Source organism: Rhipicephalus sanguineus, chromosome 1 (assembly GCF_013339695.2).
Source record: "Rhipicephalus sanguineus isolate Rsan-2018 chromosome 1, BIME_Rsan_1.4, whole genome shotgun sequence".
NCBI lineage: Eukaryota > Metazoa > Arthropoda > Arachnida > Ixodida > Ixodidae > Rhipicephalus > Rhipicephalus sanguineus.
The window spans coordinates 209,539,248-209,559,586 of record NC_051176.1 but is presented as its reverse complement, the minus strand read 5'-3'; the positions used below and the strand labels follow the sequence as shown (position 1 = coordinate 209,559,586).

Sequence of the window (20,339 nt, the reverse complement as noted above, 5' to 3'; positions counted from 1 at the left end):
AAAAGAATCAAACAAACAAACAAGCAAAACATAAGGAAACATAAGAAAAAACACATCATGACAGTAATTTTTGCAGAAGTATCTACATCGTGCAGCAGATTTTGAAAGTCAAGTGCTACTCAGTGTTTGTTTGTACTCAGTGTACTCAGTGTCAAGTGTTTGTTGTTTGATTCTTTTTACGCACATGCGCTCTTGAGCTACCCCTGGGTTATATATTTCGTGTACTTCCTTCAATAAACTTAGTTGTGAGTTCGCGGCCGTTTGTCTACTCGCCTTTTGTTTTCGTCTTTTGTGTGCGCGCCGAAATGTTTCCAAGAATGTCCTCAAACCAACTCGCCCAGCTCTCCATACAGTAACGAGTACGTTACCGCCAACACTGCATATTACACTGTATTTGCTTTGTCGCATAATAGAACTGTACTGCTGTGAAGCTAACTATATTAAATCTGTTATTTTGCACACTAGTAAATATGTAATTATACAGTGCATTGAATCTGAGGGGCGGTGCAGGCCACGGAGGGAAGTAAGCAAGGTGCTCATCAAATTATGTAGGGCGCGCGCAGCACGCAATTTCTTTGCACTCCATAGTGATGGATTTGCTTCAGTAAGCTTCACCGCTACACAGTTGTGTAACGCGATCGGAACTACATGCCGTGCTGTGAAGCGTACAAGCCGTTCGTTGCCGGAAAGAGTATCGCCACGTCTCTTCAAGTACCCAAGACGCCTCCTGGTCCGGCACGCGCGTGTCATAAGAATGGGTTGAAGAAAAATGAATAACAGGTAAACTTCATGGATTAGAAGCAGCTTTAGAGTGACCAATCGTTTAAAAAAGACTGTCCGAGATGTGCGATTATTTTAGAGAAGTTTTATACAGGCGTATTTATATTACTAATTAGTAATATATTGAACTCTTTCGTGATCCCCTTTGAGTTCGATGTGTCCTAGTTTTACTGTATCCGCCTAGCCGAAGGTGTGCACTATTCGCGACGTATTTATGGGCATGTTGAAAGGTGATTTGTATAGCAGTTACTGAAGCAGTAAGGACCGACGAAGAAAGAACAAGCGCAGGTATTGTTGCTCTTTCGTCGTCTATCTTTAGTCCTTCTGTAAACTGTTCTACTCAGCGTATTCCAACATAAACTTGCACAAACCAGCCCCTGCCATGTTGCCTGTGTTAAATGGGGGGTGCCCTTCCTACTTGAGAGAAGGAACACTGGCAGTGCCTCTTATTGGAATACGTGGTAGCGAGGAGTAGAAGGCGGTGACTTTGACTTTAGATCTAGAACATCTCGTTTTTACGTTCCTAAGTTCGAATCCTCTACCAAGCCACTCCACTACATTTCATGCGTACAGTGGCGCCTGAAACTGGCGAGAAAATTGCCGAGAGCTAGAAGCTGCGAAATCAGTCCAGGTGCAGTCAAATTCATATATTAGGAATACCACTCGCTGAGCTTCAGCAGAGAACATCCTCACCAGAACAGGAACGGGTTACCCTTGTGCAATATTTCTTCTTTCTCCCTCATCACTCTTTCAAATAACCCCTGACCCTCGGTATCCAGCGGCTGCGGAGCACATGGCCAAGGTGGCAGTCCGATCTACGACTCACCAGAAGGGGCTAAGGATACCTGGGCGCAGACAAGCAACCACTGAGGACAGTGTTTAGAAACGTTTAACGCGCGAATAATTTGGGGCGAATCTGGTTTAGCAGTGCACTTTACGAATTATCGAGATTGCCTACAGTACCTCAGTGACCTGCCTGAGGTTAAGACTTGGGGAGGCCCTCTGGACAAATGCCTTGCGGACTATTGAACGTGCCCTCTGCTGTGAAGTTGCTCCACATAAAAGAATACGAAGCGCGATTCGTAATTCTTGGTGACATACAGGGCAAAATTGATTAGTACTGTAGCAATAATACAGTGGAAGCAACAGTCACAATGAAACAAAATAGATGATATATTAGAGCTAGTGCCCCCCTATGCTCCAACGCTCATTCATGGCAATGGAAAAAATAAAATGTCTCTTGAGGATGCAGAATGAGCAATGAGAAAGGCACAGATCAATATACCACTCTCATGGGCGATGTGGCATTCATGTAGACGTGCCTGAAAAACGGGACTGTGGAACAGGCAACTGGCAAGTACGACTCTGGGAATACTGGAGGAGAGATGCTGGTAAACATGGCGAAAAGGAATCCACTCAGAATAATGAATACCTCCTTTCGGAGGGCATAACAGGAAGTGCACTCGGAGGAGCTCTGACGGGGGAAATGATAAATAAAGTAGATTTAATACTCTGCCAACCCCACCATGGTGTGGCCTCTAGAAGTGTTAGGGAGGGCAATGGCACTCTGATCGTACGTTACTGATGCCTGGGATTTCTCTCCATTTGAAGAGAAAAAGAACACTGACATTTCGAAGTGTTTTCGGTAGTGTGAAAATTGTTCACAGAGGTAATGTGCAGTAGGATAAGGACAACACGACTTTCGTTCAGCAAATAGAGAACGCTGCCTTCAAAAGATATATGCATGCCGGGAATCAGGTACTTGAGGAATCACCGGAGTGGTTCGTCTCTCTACGTGGTTTTCATAGTATACGAAAAGATATTTCATTCAGTTGAGATACTAGCAGTCATAGGGGCACTGCTCGATCAAGGATCACAGGAAGCACATATAAATGACTTAGCGAACACCTGCAAAGCCTCCGCAGCCGGCTTAATTCTCTACAAGAAAGTGTAAAGATTCCGATGATGAAATGAGTCAGCAAAAGAGACAATTTCTTCAACTCTATTCACTGAATCCACAAATAATGATTCCGAATTCACTCTGAGAAGAATTAAGAGTAAAGAACTACGGCAAATGTCTCATCGACCTACGTTGTGAAGGTGACATTTTCTCGTTCAGCAACACTGGAGATCAACAGCAGCAAATGACTGACGGCCTAGCCAAGAAAGTGTGTAAGTTAGGTTGAAGGATGATATGTAGAAGGGCAAAGGCTTCTTGGGAAGCTTGTCAAGACAACAAAATTTATGAATGGCAGTCAGGCCTCTTGAGTCTGTGCAAGAATATGTGCAAGGAGGAGGGAAAGGAGGTGAGGAGAGGGTGAATCATAGCATAGCCTTGTATAGCATAGCATCGGAAGGAGGTAGGAATGGAAGTGAGGGTGAGGAGCATGGAAAGGAGGAGGGGGAGAGAGTAAACCATAGCATAGCCTTGTATAGTATAGTATAGCAGGGGGTGAGAAGGGAAGGGATGGTGAGGAGGAGTGATGTGAGGGTTAAGAGAAGGGAAAGGTGTAGGAGAGAGGGTATAGCGTAGCAAGAGGTGGGAAAGGAAGTGAGGGTGAGGAGTGATGAGAGGGAAAGGAGGAGAGGGTAAGGCATATCATAGCCATGTATCGTATATCACAGCAATGGGTGAGAAAGGTAAGTGAGGGTGAGGAGGAGGGAAAGGCGGAGGCCACCAAAGGCATTAAAATCACTAATTCGCACAAACTCGTTTATTAACTTTTTAAATTATTAGCTGTTGGTTATATGAAAAAGTTGTAGCCCGTCGCAGTTTATGGCATGCCAGTTTCTTAGAAATGCCCAAAATTGCACGTAATTTGTGACGCTCATCATGGAGTTTCAGTGGCGATATCAAAGCCGAGTACGCAGGAAATGCGGCCGCTTTGTTACGTCAAACCAGAACTTCCCGTGACGAACTTTGAATGATGGCGCTTTGCCGCAGTATCTTGTCGTGAAAAGTGGTGAAACCCATCACTTGCACCAGCGAATTACGTTACCTTTGCGTGTGACGTTTCGTGCTTATCTGTTCCTTTCGCGCTATGCGCAAGAAACAGTAACTTCCAACTTTTATTTCACTGTGCAGCATAAAACTGCGTGGCAGCGAGTGCCGCCCTTCTTGGCGGCAGCTGGAGGAGTGCTTTGCGCCTGTTTGCAGCCCCGATTCCTGCGTGCCCGGCGCGCTAGGTTTCGATATCGCCCCTGGAATTCGATGTTGAATATCTCAAATTACGTGCAATTTTTTGTTATTTATACAAAATGACTATGACATATATTGTAACGGCCCTACAACTTTTTCTCATAAACAACTTCTCTTAAATAAACGAGAAAAATAATTGCGAATTTTCGCTAATTAGCGATTTCAACGTAACTATTGCTGGGACAAAGTGTTTTCGCCCCCACGGTGAGCGAAGCCGACAGGTGCTGGACTGTCACAGCATTTTTGCGCAAAATCTGCAATGGATAGAAAAAAAAAATAAGAAAAAGCACACTTGTAACCAGCTCACAGAAAATTTTCGTTTGTTCGTCAACTTCTTAAGGCTTATTCGTTATACTCTGATCTTCTCGGGGCGCCGCGGCGGTTACGTTTCGTCACGTTAAAGGACCAACCAGATGAAGCACACTTTCCAGTGAACAGTCGGCGGCGTGCCGTCGTCGTGCTGCACGCACATTCAACGAAAAACGGGCGGCCGCCGTCATGATTTCAATGTTGCTAGAAAGATATTTTGTTTTTGCGGAAAAGTCATTTATGATTTAATGGCAACATAGAGAACAGTTTATTGTTCAAGTTTGATGTCCACTTGACTCATTTGAGCCAGAAAGAAGCGAAATAATGCTGTTAAAAGAGAAATTAACATCCGTGTTGTAAGTGTCATAGCAGCAGCATCCCATAGTTTTGGCCATCTTCGGTTTTGTATGGCATATTACTCAGGTTTATGAGCCCAGCGGTTCAGGTGACCAGGTTGATTAGCGCAATTTACTTGCACTAGATTCTAAACGCGCGAATTAAGGTACAAAAACATTTATGAGCTCGCGCGCGCGCATGATCACACATTTGAGCCCTCTTTCCTCGCTCTTTCTATCGACTTTGGCCTCAGCTGACACGTACGTTTAGAAACCACCAGCACTTGGGGGGGTTTTTTCAATTATTTTCGGACAGCACGTGCCCAGAAATCGTCAGATGCAGTCGAGTGATGACTAGCTTGTGAAGCCCGCCACAGCTTCTAGTTGGTCGGGTTTTTTCGCGGCGTAGTCCTCACGAAAAAAAGAAACCGGAACATTTTAGCGATTGAAACAAAACGCGCGAACATCGTTTGGTATCACGTATACAACATGCAGCACGGAATTCGTTTGAGTAAATAACAAGCAAAAACGAGCGTCAGAACCCCATAATTGATGACAAGGCATGATAAGCCCGTCGCGCTCCCGCAATCCTTTCCCTGGAAAGATTGCTGTTGCACAAGCTGCCACGGCGGCAGCAACTCGCGACGTGGGTGATGTCACTATCTTTTCATATATACAAGAAACCAGCCTATATATGAAGAGCAGAAGGGGTTATCGTCAGCGATAATGAGGCTGAGATTACGAAACCCGCCAAGGACTACTTCCTATCGCTTGTCAGAACAACCTTGGACTTGCATGCTACAACGACACAAATCAACCAGCCACGCGATCATGTTTGTATTTGGTATTGGCCACGAATGCAGCGAAAGTGCTCGCTGAACACAGTACGGTGTATGACAGCGACCGCAAAGTTGTACAACGCATTCCGTTCGAGTATAGCCATAATTAATAGCCGAGAGGGCACGGAGGCACCGACAGGACAGTAGGTTCACACTTGCCTTTCTTCACGTTGCAATTACTCGTTACCTTTGCCGCTGGTTCTGGGTGCGCTGGACTCGCGTGGCGAGCCAATCGTCCGTGCTCGCGTCGCCGGCAAATTCGGTGAAGCTGTTTCTGCTACAGTTTGCCCGCATTGAAGTCATCACCAAATCCGAGTATGGAACGAAGCCCCACTCGTATCTTCGTCTCATAACAGCGCACACTTCACGTTACAGCTCAGACTTCACTTTTATCGAAACGAAATGTAAGCGGCGTTCGTTGGCGTATTACTGCGGGGACAAGCAATGCTAGACCATAGCTTGCTGAGTCACAGTAGTACGTATGTAATGTTTATTAGATTGTTTTCATGCGTGCAGCAAACACTGCAAGCACAATTAAAGTTTAACAAGCACCGCCACAACTGCTGTTGGGCAGCCGTTATTGTAACAGACTTACTTACGAGTGCATCGCATGGTAGCTGGCTAAGGGTCGTTGCAGCATGTTTGTCAGTGTTTGTGTGCAACATTAAACATCCCACAACAAACGGAATATCTTTCTCTTGTTAAATACATGCAAAGCGTCTTATAAAGTTTTCAATGTATCTTGCTGTTCCTGCGTTCATATAGACTGTGAATCGCATGGGATATGAGGAAATGGTTTCGTGAAGTACGTGACAGGCATGTCATGTTATTCGTACCATGATCTGTCGCTCATGTTCGTCATACACTCATGTCCTCTTATGCAAATTTTGGTATATCATCACAATCATCATCATCATCATCATCATCTCATCATCATCAGCCTGCCTTGCGTCCATTGCAGGACGAAGGCCTCTCCCAGTAATCTCCAACGCACTCTGTCCTGCGCGAGCTCATTCCATGTTAATGCCTCCGAATTTTTTTTTATTTCATCGCTCTATACCTAACACTTGGCTGTCCTCGTTCGCGCTTGCATTCTCGTTGTATCGATTCCGATGTTCTTACTGACCATCTGTTGTTTGTCCTTCTCGTGAAGTGGCGCCGTCACGGTGGTCTAGTGCTTACGGCGCTCGACTACTGACCCGAAGGTCGCGGGATCGAATCCCGCCCGCGGCGGGTGCATTTTCGATGGAGGCGACAATGTTTGAGGCCTGTGTACTTAGATTTAGGTGCACGTTAAAGAACCGCAGGCGGTCGAAATTTCCGGAGAACTCCACTACGGCGTCTCTCATAACCATATCCCGGTTTTGGGACGTTAAATCACAGATATTATTATTATTCTCGTAAAGTGGCCTGTCCAGCTCCATTTTTGCCTTTTAATATCTACTAGGATATTTGCTGCCCCTGTTTGTTCTCTGATCCTACGCTATCTTAGGGTTACGCCTATCATTTTTTGTTCAAATGCACGCTCTGTGGTCCTCTGCTTCTATTAGGGTTTCTTTGTCATTCACCAGGCTTTTGCGCCATATGAAGGAAGGAATACAAAAGGGAGAAGGCAGGGAGGTTAACCAGACAGCACGTGTATATACAAGTTAGTTAATCCCTTCCTTTCTGGCCATCTCGTGGCATCAATTTATGCAGACCATGGTTAACGACACCCATATGCTTGGCATAACTAAACCGATATGACACTTAAATCAGACAGGTCGGCATGAAATTTTCGTAGATATATTTGCTGCATACCTGAACTGACAACCCAGGAGTTATTTTTGCATAGCTTTCCTTCTGCATAGCCTTCATTAGATTCTAGCCCGCTTTATTAAGTCTACACAAAAATTTCCTCTGAAAGTTGTGCAGGCCCATCGGATATATCGTAGTGTGTCTTGTAGCGGCTAAGTGCAGAAAAAGTTGCCTTTTAAATGGCACGGCTGTATTTCCTAATACCGGGATGCTATCCTCTGACATGCCGAGCAAAGCGACTGAAGTAATATCACGAAAAGTCAGTCTTTACACAGCTGCCTGAGCTATGGGGCTCATGGAAGTATAGCATTTGGTTTTGGTGCCGGAGCTTCGCTCGAGAGCTGCGTTGCCTTGCGGTTAAGTTGACCATTTGAGGAGCCTTCACCATAGTGTGCTGACGCCGAAGGCTTGTTTGCATGGGCAACATCAAGATCTTCTGGAATTGAAGGCAGCATTCTATATGTTCAAGGAAATTAGAAAAAAGAAACAGTTCAACAACTAGGTATCAAAACAGAAAAGCGAAATGGACCTTAACTTACAATAATGAAATTTCTTTCTGAAGTGTGCTGACCGATACAAGCTTGCAAGGGAGTGTTTAAAAACTTAGGATTAAATTTGTTGCAGTGTGACGTCTTCGCAGCTCGATTTGGCTGGAACCAAATAGAAAATATAATATATGTTTATATGCCCGTTCTGAACAAACACGACATGCCCCCCCCCCCCCCCCCCCCCACACCACACACCACGGCAATGGAACGCGATGGTGCAAGTGCTCCGGCTTCGCATCGCCTCATGGTCCCCTTTAGCGGGAAATGGTGTTATTTTTTTTTTTGTGAAACAAATTAGTGCGAGCGCCTTCTCTAGAAATTAGACGAGCAGTTACGCCACTCGACAATGCGCCAAACAAAGGCGCCCGACACTACCTAGTTGTCAGAGACGTGAAACTACGGAATCGTAAAGTGGCTGCGCACGGTGCCTGCTAGTTCGTCATACCCTGGAAAGACTGCCGAGGCCAGCCACTCATGCAAGAAATGCATTTGAAAGATCTTCTTGAATTCTACTGACTCGCGCTCACGCGGGCCATTCGTCCAAGCGAGCGATGAGATTCATTGAAATTCCCGTAAAAGGCAATGTTTTTACGCAGAAAACTTCAGTGAACCAGCATGCAGCTACGCATATCCAGCTGGTACAGTCTCCGTTCCGTCTCGAGCGTTTCATCAGTCCTAGATTTCTCGGCGAAACTGCTACATAATAGCTCTACATGGCACCAATTATACTTATTACAGACGCTTACGCATTCATGCAGCCTGCTAATGCACGGCCGAACTTCACTTCGTCCCGGTCGCATACAATTTCAAGCCACACAACAAAGTCACAGCTCAAGCCAGCGAGGAGAATGGCGCACAGCATGCAAGAGTTCCCGATTTGTTATCCGCCTTGCCGCTAATTTATAAGCAGTATAAACACTCACCACTCACCTCTGTGAAGTGACCGCAGGATCAAAAGTCCGAGGCGTCAAAGGAAAACTTCTTAACGTTGGTCCCAGAGCTTCCGGAAGGAACAATGCTTCGGAAAGGAAAAGACAGCTACTGTTCCAGATAAAACTCGCGAATCAACTCGGATCCACATAAAGTCCCCGCCTGTTACGGTTAATCTATCTTTAGATGCGAGAAACCAGCGAAAACTCGTAACAAGGACGAAGAAGAAGGCACATTATCACACACCGTGGTGTGCGACTGAATGTTCCTTCTTATTCGTCCTTGTTACGAGTTTTCGCTGGTTTCTCGCATCTAAACATGAAGCAACCGGCCCAGCTTTCACCCTTCTTTAATATTTCTTGAAGACTGTTTTAGCTGGAACGTATGTGGACCAAGATTAAGAGTGTACTGGCACCTTACAATTTCAATCCGTTGCAGCAAGACAGTTTGCGTTCCGACTGAACGCTTGCGAACCACATAGCGCGTAACCAACGATAGCAAACCGCGGTCGAATGTAATCCATTGCCCGGAACTGCATTTTGTTCGTTTTCATATGGAAACTGCCACACGATTGAAGCATCGTTAACATTTCATAGCAGACAGGGGTGGATACATGATTTTTCAGAAGGGGGATCGGCTTGAGATATCATTAAAAAAATGAAGGGGGGGGGGGGGGGGGGAGCGAGTCAGAACATTCGGGCCTCCCCTCTGAATTTGGCAGTGATAGAACACGAAAAGCTGGAAAAATACGCATAGTAAAGGAATACGCGCGCAAGGCCTCTCAACAAAGCCTACCTTATTAAAAACTCGACAATCGAAAACAAGCTACAAACAACACGGTCCAGCACAATCGCTGAGAATCGATGACACGCTCGAGCTACCTGTCTAACATGTAACTGTTATCGCAATGTAATAAACAAAGTTCTGACGTCAACAGCAGTGCGGGCACACGCGAGTAGCCTCGATGCAGCTTTGAAGCTCGTACACGAATCCGGTTTGTCTGTGCACGCCGCACGCAGCGCGAAACTGTCTCGTTCCGGCATGACAAGGAGCATTGTTCTCTCATGAGCGCTGATGCTGTCACATACCGCGGCCCTGCAACGCCTTTCTTAGTTATATTGGAATAGTCTCGTTATTGACGTATGACTCTTCACGAGCCATATGCCGCAAAAATTTTTCGAATCCTTCAAGTATAAGTGGTGTTACCAAATTATAGAGATCACGTTTCGCAGCTTTCTCCCTCAACTCAACTCCGCGAGCGCGCGGAAAGCTGCGCTGGGCATGAAGGGAGGGAGGGCGGAGGTGCGAGGAGGCGCCGAAGAGTTTTTTGCTTCATTTTTTCTCTCTGGCGTCTCGGCGCAACCACGTGGTCTGTGGCGCCACTTCCGGTCGGCTCGCGCGGTCGTCGTCGAGCGGCGGAGCTCATCGCACCGTGTATCGCGCGTGCTTGAAAACTGCGAGTCGGTTTGGTAATGTTGGGTGTGCCCTCGAACTGCCGTAGTGTTTTCATCGCTCTGCCAACCATGGACGCGAACTGGCGTGCGCGTTTGGAACGAATGACAGCTGAGATGGGTTTCGACCCACACTCCGATACACCGCCTCGTCGCACTGCTCGCGCTTGAATCGTATTCAACACGGCAAAGTTGCGTGCACCCTTCTCCCAGTGGCGGTACTTCGATGCTGTTTGCTCTTCGAATGCGGGCGCACAGCGAGTGCGGGCTGACAACAAAGAACTAAAGACTAGAAGAAAGGATCGTGGGGCATCGGGCCGGCGCGGACCCATCCCCCGGCTGTCTGCAGCTACCGTGAAAATGCGAGTCTGCTTGGTTGCTGTGTCGCGGTTTCTCGGGAACTTGAGACTACGGGGAGGATACGCCGAGGTACGGCTCGATGACATACTGAACAGACAGCGAACGGGACTCTCGCCATACAGCGAACACAGGTATCCTAAGCTAGCCGGTGCCAGCATTGTTATCGGAGAAATGCTGCACCGCTGCCTCGGTCGGTCGTGAGAACGTGCCGACGATGCAGTTTCCAGCTGACGAGGCAACACTCGAACGGCTGCCACTCTCAACGGCAACCGGCGATGGTCAAAAGCACAGAAATATTCACGATTTCGGCACTGCACATGGTGAAGAAACGCAACCATGCAACTACGAGCAGACGAGCTGTCGGTGAGACCGGCAGTGCTAATATTAATGTTTGTTCGGTGTTTTAACGGCATAACACAATATAAACATACATATTATCTACTTATTGAACTCAAAATTAACAACGAAGGTAATAATGAGGGTGTTATCGTGATTATAACATCAGCCAATGGTGGAACTGCCGACAATCGCGTCATATATTGCGGACTAATACATCATTTGTCGAGAGAAGGGGAGCGATTTTCAGCTGACTTTGAGAATTTATTGTAAATTCCAGGCCGCTCGCTTCGCTATAATATTTGGCTCGCGTATTCTCGGGAGCCTCGACTACCGATTGGCAGCGCTTTTTGACCCTGCTTAAAAAGTGTTGCAGGGCCCCTTTAAGAACGGCGGACGTAAACACGGCGTTATAGTCGTAAGCAGCAGCCAAAGCAACGGAACGACGTGCTGCTTCTCGTCGGCCGCGAGTTTAATACGCACGCACGCTCCGTGTGTGCCCATGCGGAGCGCGCTTAGCTTTCAACATGATAGAAATGCGCACGTGGTGCCGCTACATGGCAGCAGATTTTGCATAAGGTCTATAGTGTAGCTACCGCGACCACCACCGAGGGACGCCAGGTGCCGACGCCGCGAGCGCTAGAGCGAACGCGTTCAAAGAAAAAAATGAAGCAGTGCACGACGATATAAATTTTGTGCGGGACTTTGGCCATTGCCATTTCCTGCTGTTCAGTTCCAAGCAATCTTGGGGACAAATAGAGAGAATACGTCCCTTGTATAGCCTGCGATAACGTCCTGTAACGCAGAGTATACTTCAAATATTCAAAACATTAACGCCACAGGCGATTTATGGGGCTGTCTAGTCGAAAAGTTAGATCACTCTACGATACGTAGAAAGGTGCTTTAGGGTTCCTTTAACAAGCAAGGAAAATAAATGATTAACTCCCAAGTTAACCACTGGCACTGAAATTGAGCTATCCTAGCAATCGCGTCAACACCAAAATGACCTGTCATAGTTTAGTGCTTCGGCCATTGCTCACCCGAATGACTCTAGGCGAGCCAGATCATTTTAATGCAGCTTTTTGATCAAACCGTAACAACAATTTTGGTCTCATAAGCAACTTTTTTCTAAATTGAGTACATTAACCTGACTCGATGAAAAAAAAATTACCGGGCTATATTATAAAATTTCTTTTTACTTTTGTTCTTTAAGCTCCTTTTTCGGAAAACTCTCTTTTCTCAATGAAATGAGCGTGTTCATTAAAATGCACTAAGGTTAATTAAAGTCTTAGAGGAGGAATACAGCGCAACTAAGCTTTTCGTTTTACCTGGCTAAGAATACCTGCAATCCTCAAGGAGAATATCGTTTCTTGGATATTTAAAGCGGAGTAATCATTTAAACCCGCCCATACATGCCTATAAAAGGAGAGCCCGGAGCACTTTTACACCCTCCAGCGAAAGTGTGCGGGACGCGAATTTTTTGAGAAAGTTACATTTTTGCTTCGTCTGGGAACATAGCCTCCGATTAAGTGTTACGGCTTGTAGTAGCATTTGCGACCTATACAGCTACCCGCTAGATTGGGAGCGTCATGTCCTAACAGAACAGAAATTCCCAGTTCCAGCGCAGCCCACGTCCTGTAAATTTTGCTGCGGAGTTTACGTCTTCTACCTGTTGCTACGTCATCTGACTTTATGTACGTATATCAGTCATGCATTAACGGATGTTTTAGCATTTCATGTAGACTTCGTTGGAAAATATGTTGCATCGGCCTGAGCCTTGTATCAAACAACTCTTGCATGCTTTACCGTATATTATACACATACATAAAGCCCCTAATACAGCCGCAGTGGGAAGTGTTGTCGAATCAGTGGTAAGAAAACAATAGCGATTGGCGCCTGCTTCTTAGTGGTTTGTTTGCTTATTAGGAAGGATACTAGCATGTCCGGGTGTATATGGATCAAGATGGGTGGGATAAGTGTGATGGATCTTTCTCGCGCCACAGCACTGTCTTGCTTCAAGGCGGAGAAGTCTTCGCCGCTAAGAGAGAGTTGGGAATTTTTTGGGCGTTAGAATTCGTAACATTCGTCGTACCAATGTGATGGTTGCACTAATTTAAATATGTATGCTCATTTCTGAAAGCGTGGGAACTGATCTCTTATTGGGCGCGAAGTAGGGCAATCAATAGGGCACAATTCGCGCGGGAATGAAAGAAAATTATTCTCGAAGTATTGTCCTTGTAAGGTATATATATATATATATATATATATATATATATATATATATATATATATGTGTGTGTGTGTGTGTCCAAGGGTCGTATATTGCAAAAGCACTGTTATTAGTCCAACTTTAAATTCCATTATTTGTTACCTTGGTTCCCAAGGAGTTGATTTAACCGGCGAATTAGGGAGGGCGCCTTTATTCGAGTCAATTAGCAGCAACAAACAGAGATGAAACGCGAAAGAAATTATTACAAAATTCGGTCCGAAATTCTCATTGACTATATGTATGATAGCTGGGCGATAAACGCCCGGTCACCTAGTTATTCTCCAGCTATTCCACGATCGATAACCGTCAATATAGGTTATTGCTCCTGCGCTTGGCCCTTTATCAAGTTTCACAACAGAGCCTGGTGGGAACATTATGGGCAGCAGGTACAAGGAGGCTTTCTGATATGCAAGGGGCAGGGTGCGAACTCTCAGCTTCGCGGATATCATAGTAAGACAACGGCGCCTTCTCCTGTGCAGTGTGTGTATTCTCTGTCCCGTACCTCATTTGCGCTCTGCAGTTTGCCATCGTGGATAGGCATGTACAAGCGAAACTAATTAAAATCCTCGAGAGGGCGGATCTAGGTGTGCGGGGAATACAGCTCGCCGTCTAGCTGCGTGAGATGTGTGCGCTCCCCTTGGTATCCTGACAGGCGAATCGTAAAAGCTTGAGTCTGGCCATGCATTTGCTGCAGATGTTGTTTGCCCTCCTCGATGCACGTGTACTGTGTGTAAACCGTTTCTCTGTGAAGGGTTCTCCCTTGTGCGTGAAGAGCGGCTTTGTTTTCGCGTATTTTTCTCAGTGTGTCGCAGAAATCTTTGCGCCCGGTTTTTTTTTTTACCATTGCAACAATGAGCTGCCCCTCATGGAAGCGCCTTCACACCGAGAGAATGCGATGGGAGCGAATGTCTGTTTCAGATACAAATGCAGGCCCTAATAAATTGCACGGCTGCTTTGACAGCTCGTGTGCCGTAAATACTTGTTTCGTTGTGCTTGAAAAGTGCAGAATGAGCAGTGGTAGATTAATTAGTTTTTTGTTCATTACAGCGTTTCTCATTTGCCATGAGAAGCACTTTTCTTTCACAAATTTTCTAGAGTTCCGAGTTTAAGCCCGTAAACAGTACACAAGAAACATCAGGAGCAAATATACCATCATCCTTCGTTCTAGAGGCTTGCGAAACAAGAGTAATCATTAAGAGGAAGCTCATTCTTGTCTAAGCAGTAGATGCCTCATGATGATCAAAGAGCGCGCGAAAGTTGTTCGCCCGCGAAAGGAGGGCCGTCTAAGGTAAAAAGAAAAAAGAAAGAAAAATAGGGAAAATAAACGATCACAAATATACACAAACAAAAGAAATAAGGGGTCAGAATAAAAAAAAGTAAAAAAAGGAATCGCAGCGTGAAGTTTCTGCAGGATCCCAAAGCAGAACCTCTAGTACAAGAGCTGTAAACATTACGCCATGACGGCATTTATTCATAAAGGTGAATAGAACAACTATAATCGTTCACGCACGTGCAAGCTCGATCGTTGAGGCGCTTCATGCATTCTCGTTTTGCCACGCACGAACGGGTCCCACCAGCTCGATGCCATGAATCCGTGCTGCATCGATTGGTGCAATGTTTCGCCAATTGATAAAGCGGGCGAATAAACGGTGTGTTATCGGAAATTTATAATAATAATATAATAATAATAATAATAATAATAATAATAATAATAATAATAATAATAATATAATAATAATAATAATAATAATAATAATATAATAATAATAATTGTTAGGGTTTACCGTCCAAAACCACGATATGATTATGAGAGACGCCGTAGTGGAGAACTCCGGAATTTTGACCCCCTGGGGTTCTTTAACATGCACCTAAATCTAAGCACACGGGCCTCAAGCATTTTCGCCTTCATCGAAAATGCGGCCGCCGCGGCCGGAGTGGATCCCGCGAGCTGCGAGCCAGCATTCGAGCACCAAAACCACTAGACAACCGTGGCGGGTTATCAGAAATTTACATTTTGCTTATGCATTCCGAGTTACTTCCCCAACGAAGAAGTATTTTTCTTTTATTGATTGAAGTGAGTTATTTTGGCGTACATTCTCACTCATTTTGCAGATATGGCTGATGTAGCACTGCTAAATATAGAAAATGTAACTAAAGAAGCAAGCAGGGATGACCGCAGCAAACATGTGGTCTTTTGAAAATTTGTCTGGAAATTGGATAGTCAGCCAACAGTAGCCAGCAGTTAGCCATCAACCAGCGTAAGCAAGCACTAACGAACCTTTCCAGACACGACTTGAGCCCACCAGCTGGTATCACGCGTGTAGTACGGCACATATCATGGAAAGTATATCATATCTTACTATATGTTATGTAACTCCACGAAAGTCGCAGGTACGGTCCCGGCCGCGGCGGTTGCATTACGATGGTGTTACGATCGGCACCTGCGCCGAAAGGGAAGCGGCGTCCCTTGTTCTTCGAACAAGGCGTCAAAGGGCTGCTTGCCTGCTAACAGTCGTTCAAGCACTTGAATTGTCCTCCCGAGACGGGAAGTGAGGCGCCGTGAAGTCCGACACATCAAGGTTCGCCGAGGACGACCGTAATGGTCTCCGGTCGCGACATCTTCCTTGAAGAGACAGCGGTGTCAGCGCGGATGACAACCCGTTCCACTAATTGAGCGGTGAGGTACGTACTTGAGAGCAGCGGACCTTTTGATGCGCCCGGGTGTCCGAGCGTGTGACCCATCACCCCACGGCCTTCACATGGCAAGGAAGGACTCCCTTAGTGCCAAAGGTGCAGTGTGCGATGGCCAGCCCCAGTCGAGGACGTTGACCTGGGCAAGTGTGAACGGCACCCTCATTAGTGCTGTATGTGACGTGATTGGACCCTTCCAACTTGGGCAGTTGCCCCTCTAGGGATCTGGGAAAAGAAACACTTTAAAATGAGCTTCGCAGGTTCACTCGACAAGAAATCTTCGTCATAGAACTGAAGGGTTCGTCACGTAAGACGAAAATGGAGGCCATGTAAAGAAATGCTTGCCACGTAAACAATGTAAATAAAGCACGTTAAGTTTCCCTTCAGTCTCTTCATGCTGCCTCTGCATCTTCCGCCCGAGTCTCCGGTGCCTGCAAAGGCCGCTCTCAACAATGGAGGCGAAATGCTAGAGGGCCCGTGTTTCTGTGCGATGTCAGGTACGTTAAAGAACACCAGATGGTCGAACTTTCCGGAGGCCTCCACTACGGCGTGCCTCATAATCGTATCGTGGTTTGGCACGGAAAACCTCAGGTATTTATTATATTATTATTACTATTATTATTATTATTATTATTATTATTATTATTATTATTATATTATTATTATGGTAGTAGTAGTGGTAGTAGTAGTCGTGTTATTATTATTATTACTACTACTATATAACTCATTCCCACATCCATATGTAATGATATGTCGTTCATCTTTGTCCGCATGTCTGTCACGCCACGCATATTCTGGTATATATGAAGGTAATGAAACGACTACGATGGCTTCACAGCGTACGCATGTCATTCATGCAATTCATCTAGATGTAAATGCATGAAACAGTCAAACAAAACAGCTACATACGGGGTAGTCATTCTAAAAGACAGGGCGTGCAAACACGGACACAAGAAAGAAGTCAGGACTGTGTCCGTGTTTGCACGCCCTGTTTTTTAGAATGAATACTTACCAACTAGCTAGCTCTCTGTTATTCTAAGCTTCATACGGGTAGATGATCTAACTGTAGATTCACCTGAAGACGACTTCCTCTGCTAGATCAACTATTCGTTCCTGGTCCTTTTAAGTGCTTCCACGGTTTCTGCATTCGTGACCTGCTGTTCGAGTCTTGCATTAGGCAAAAAAACCCCTCGCTGCGCTTATGTCTGCTCTGCAGATGGCGCACACTTCTTCCCGCCTTGTATTTTATTCAAGCTTCTTAGTGCCCTCCTACCACCACCATTGATCAATGTGTTGCGGTATACTCTGTTGCCTTCGTTCAGTATTTTCTTTTTAATATTTTGTACTTGGCTACGTTTCTTTCCAGCTTCCAGTAGGTTCCTCCAGGTGTCATCGATCTTTCCTGGGAAGCTATTTCTCTTGCTCTTGTTTTCATTTCGCGAACTTCTAGGGCCTTCACCGCTGTGCATCATTCTCTTTCTGTCTTAACCATTGCTCGGCCTGGTGCATGCAGACATTTATCTCACCAAGAGGCTTCTGTGCTCTTGTGTAGGTTAATGAAAATTTTTTCCGTAGTTTTTTAGCGCTCGTAAACGCTTATTTTATTCACACAGCGCGACATATTTTTCAGAAATATCAGGCGTAATGCACTTTCTTTTTATTGTATACGTCTAACTTCGATGCCCTGACGCTTCAATAATCCTCTATATTTACGTATGTTTTTTTTTTATATATATATATATATATATATTTTTTTTTTCTTTGTAAAAGCCGGTGGTTCATTAAGACGGAAAGGCGGGCTAGTTGGTTTCATCACACGAAAACACAACGAAAAAGGTTCACAAGGACCATTGCAGACCAACAACTGATCATTATTCCATAAGAAAGCACATATATACATTCCCGACAAGCACCTCATAATCTCTGCGCATGGGCAACACAACCCCACCTCGGTTCTTCTAACTAAAGGCTGTTGAAAATAAAATGTGAGGTGAAGGGGTGCAAGAAGCCGAGACACTAAGAAAAATTCGGTAATCCCCTACATGCGTGGCTTTTTACACAACTTAAGGAGGTGGCCGCTAAGTATGGTGTGAGTATAGTTTCCTCGACAAGAAACAAAGTAGGGGTGTTTGCCCTGCTGTAAATAATCTGTACGGAGACAAGCCTAATAGTATCGCTAAGAAGTGCTCGTACGTCCTGATCACCAGGTTGTGGATTGCAAAAGAACGTAGTTAACCAGATCCCGTTCAAATGTGGCCGGTGCTACGTAGGTGAGACCGGCCGATGTTTAAATGTAAAGTTAAAAGAACACTTGGCCAACCTGAAGGGAAGGCCTGACACGCATTTGGCATTACCATTGTGCGCGTTGTTCATAGATGTTATGTGGTCCATTGTGTAATCAAAGTGCTGTTCTGTATGTTCACCCTAATCAGAAACAAGAAAGATTGTAGAAACTTGGCATATCTCCAGACTTAAAGACGCATGTGTTAGTCATCTATCCATCGCATTGAATGAAGACGAAATTAACTTGCTAAACAAATTGTGGTAGTGTATCGGTTCTTTTAATGATTTTATCGTTTTTTGTAATGGAATATACGGTGCCGTGTTGCTCATGCGCAGAGATTATGAGGTGCTTGTCGGGAATGTATATATGTGCTCTCTTATGGAAATAAGGTTAGTTGTTAGTCTGCGCTGGTCCTTGCGAACTTTTTTCGTTATGTCTTCATGTGGTATACAGAAATTTTCCGCAATGCGGTAATTCATTGGTGAATTTTTTTATTAAGAATGGTTGGTATTGTACGCTCAAGTATTCGTCTTACTAATAACGCGATTCTTGATCGCATTAGGACTCTTTGTCCACCTAGTAAACTAATCAGTAGGTCTGTGCACTCGGTCAATCACTCTTGTATGTGATAACGTGTCAAAGTCAGTGCACAAGTCAACCATTTTGCCCTTGTCGTTGCTCTCCCAATTCTAGCCATTTGCCGTACGTAGTCTGCTCGTGCTGTTATTGTTTACTGCAATGTTCGCTTTAAGGTCGGCATTTTAAGAAGGTTTCTTACCGATCGTTTTGTCTCATTTATCCGTTCTTCTAACGCCTCTCAATCAATATGCATCCTTGAAGCCTGCTTCACGCTGCGGCCGCCAGATCCGCCCGTGTATATCCCCAGCGCTAGCTCGCTTTCCCTGAAACACACGGACATGTACTCACGCACACGTCCACAACACAGAATGGTAGAAATAGAGCATATCTATGCACATCACGAACCACTCATATACGCATGCAACCCTATCGACATGCGCAGAGCAGAAATATGCGCGCTACGCGCGTATGCGCGTATATTTCTGCATAGATGAACTGCATTTAGATTATTTGCAACTCGATGAATAGGTGTACATGCATCCAGATTATTTGAGCATGCGCGGCTGTCTTTCACAAATATGCAGAGCATTTCGCTCGAGGGACGACGTGTCGTGCGTCGTCGCTTTCTTTGCAAGCTGACGCCTTGCCCACTCTTCTGTGAACGTCTGCGACAAAGAGTGCGAGAAACAACGTACGCTTTGTTCTCATCCGTGCAACAGCAGGATGAATAATAGTATACTTGAAGAAATGCTACGGTTTTGTGCGCTACAATGACGAAATGATTACAAAAGATGCCGCAGTGGCCGCCTCCCGATAAATTGGGACCACCTTGTTCTTTTTAAGGGGCCCTGTCACACGTTTTCAATAGAGACAGAACGAGCTGCCGATCAGTGCTCCTGCGAACATATGGGCCAAATGTTGTTGGCTCACACGTGGAGAGCGTTGCTGTGGTTTCTTCACACTAACGCACTTGTTACTGTGCAGAAACCTTAGTAACGTAGTAATCTACCTCTCACTACGTTACTAGGTTACTTTGGTTTCTTCTCACAATTTGGATGTTAGGAACCAATCTGGCGGGCACCTTTCTTTTCATTGCAGTCCGCCGCGGTGGTGTAGCGGTTACGGTGCTCGGCTGGTGACCCGAAGGTCGCGGGTTCGGACCCAGCCGCGGCGGTCGCATTTAGATGGAGGCGAAATGCGAGAGGGCCTTCTACTGTGCGATGTCAGGGCACATTTAAGAACACTAGATGGTCAAAATTTCCGAAGCCCTCCACTTCGGCGTGCCTCACAAACAAATCGTGGTTTTGGCACGTAAAACCCGAGATAGTAGTAGAATTTTCATTGCAAACACTGTAAATGCACTCTACTCTTTCATAACACCACGCTTTTGCAACGCATGCTATAACTTGAACGCGAAATCATTGAGGCGTATTTCGTTAATCTTGAAGGAAGTAGGTGTGTCAGTGCGCCATCTATATCACCCTTGAAAAAGGAGCTGATTTCTTGACAGGTATCGTCGGATTTTTCGATAATGTGCGCACATGTCACTTTTGTGAGTAAACATTTAATTTGAAAGTCAGCGCTCGTCCTCTTTTTAATGTGTCTGTTCTCGTCCTTGTCTTGTTCCTGCTG

General features: G+C 45.4%; 1 long non-coding RNA gene across 1 annotated transcript in view; it reads right to left on the bottom strand.

Moving 5' to 3' along the window:
- Positions 1–18,925: 18,925 nt before the first annotated feature.
- LOC119406494 (uncharacterized) overlaps positions 18,926–20,339 on the bottom strand; it is a 66,125-nt gene continuing 64,711 nt past the window's right edge. Inside the window, exon 3 of the long non-coding RNA XR_005186566.2 lies at positions 18,926–19,030. This is a non-coding gene — a long non-coding RNA (uncharacterized LOC119406494). The remainder of the gene's footprint in view (positions 19,031–20,339) is intronic.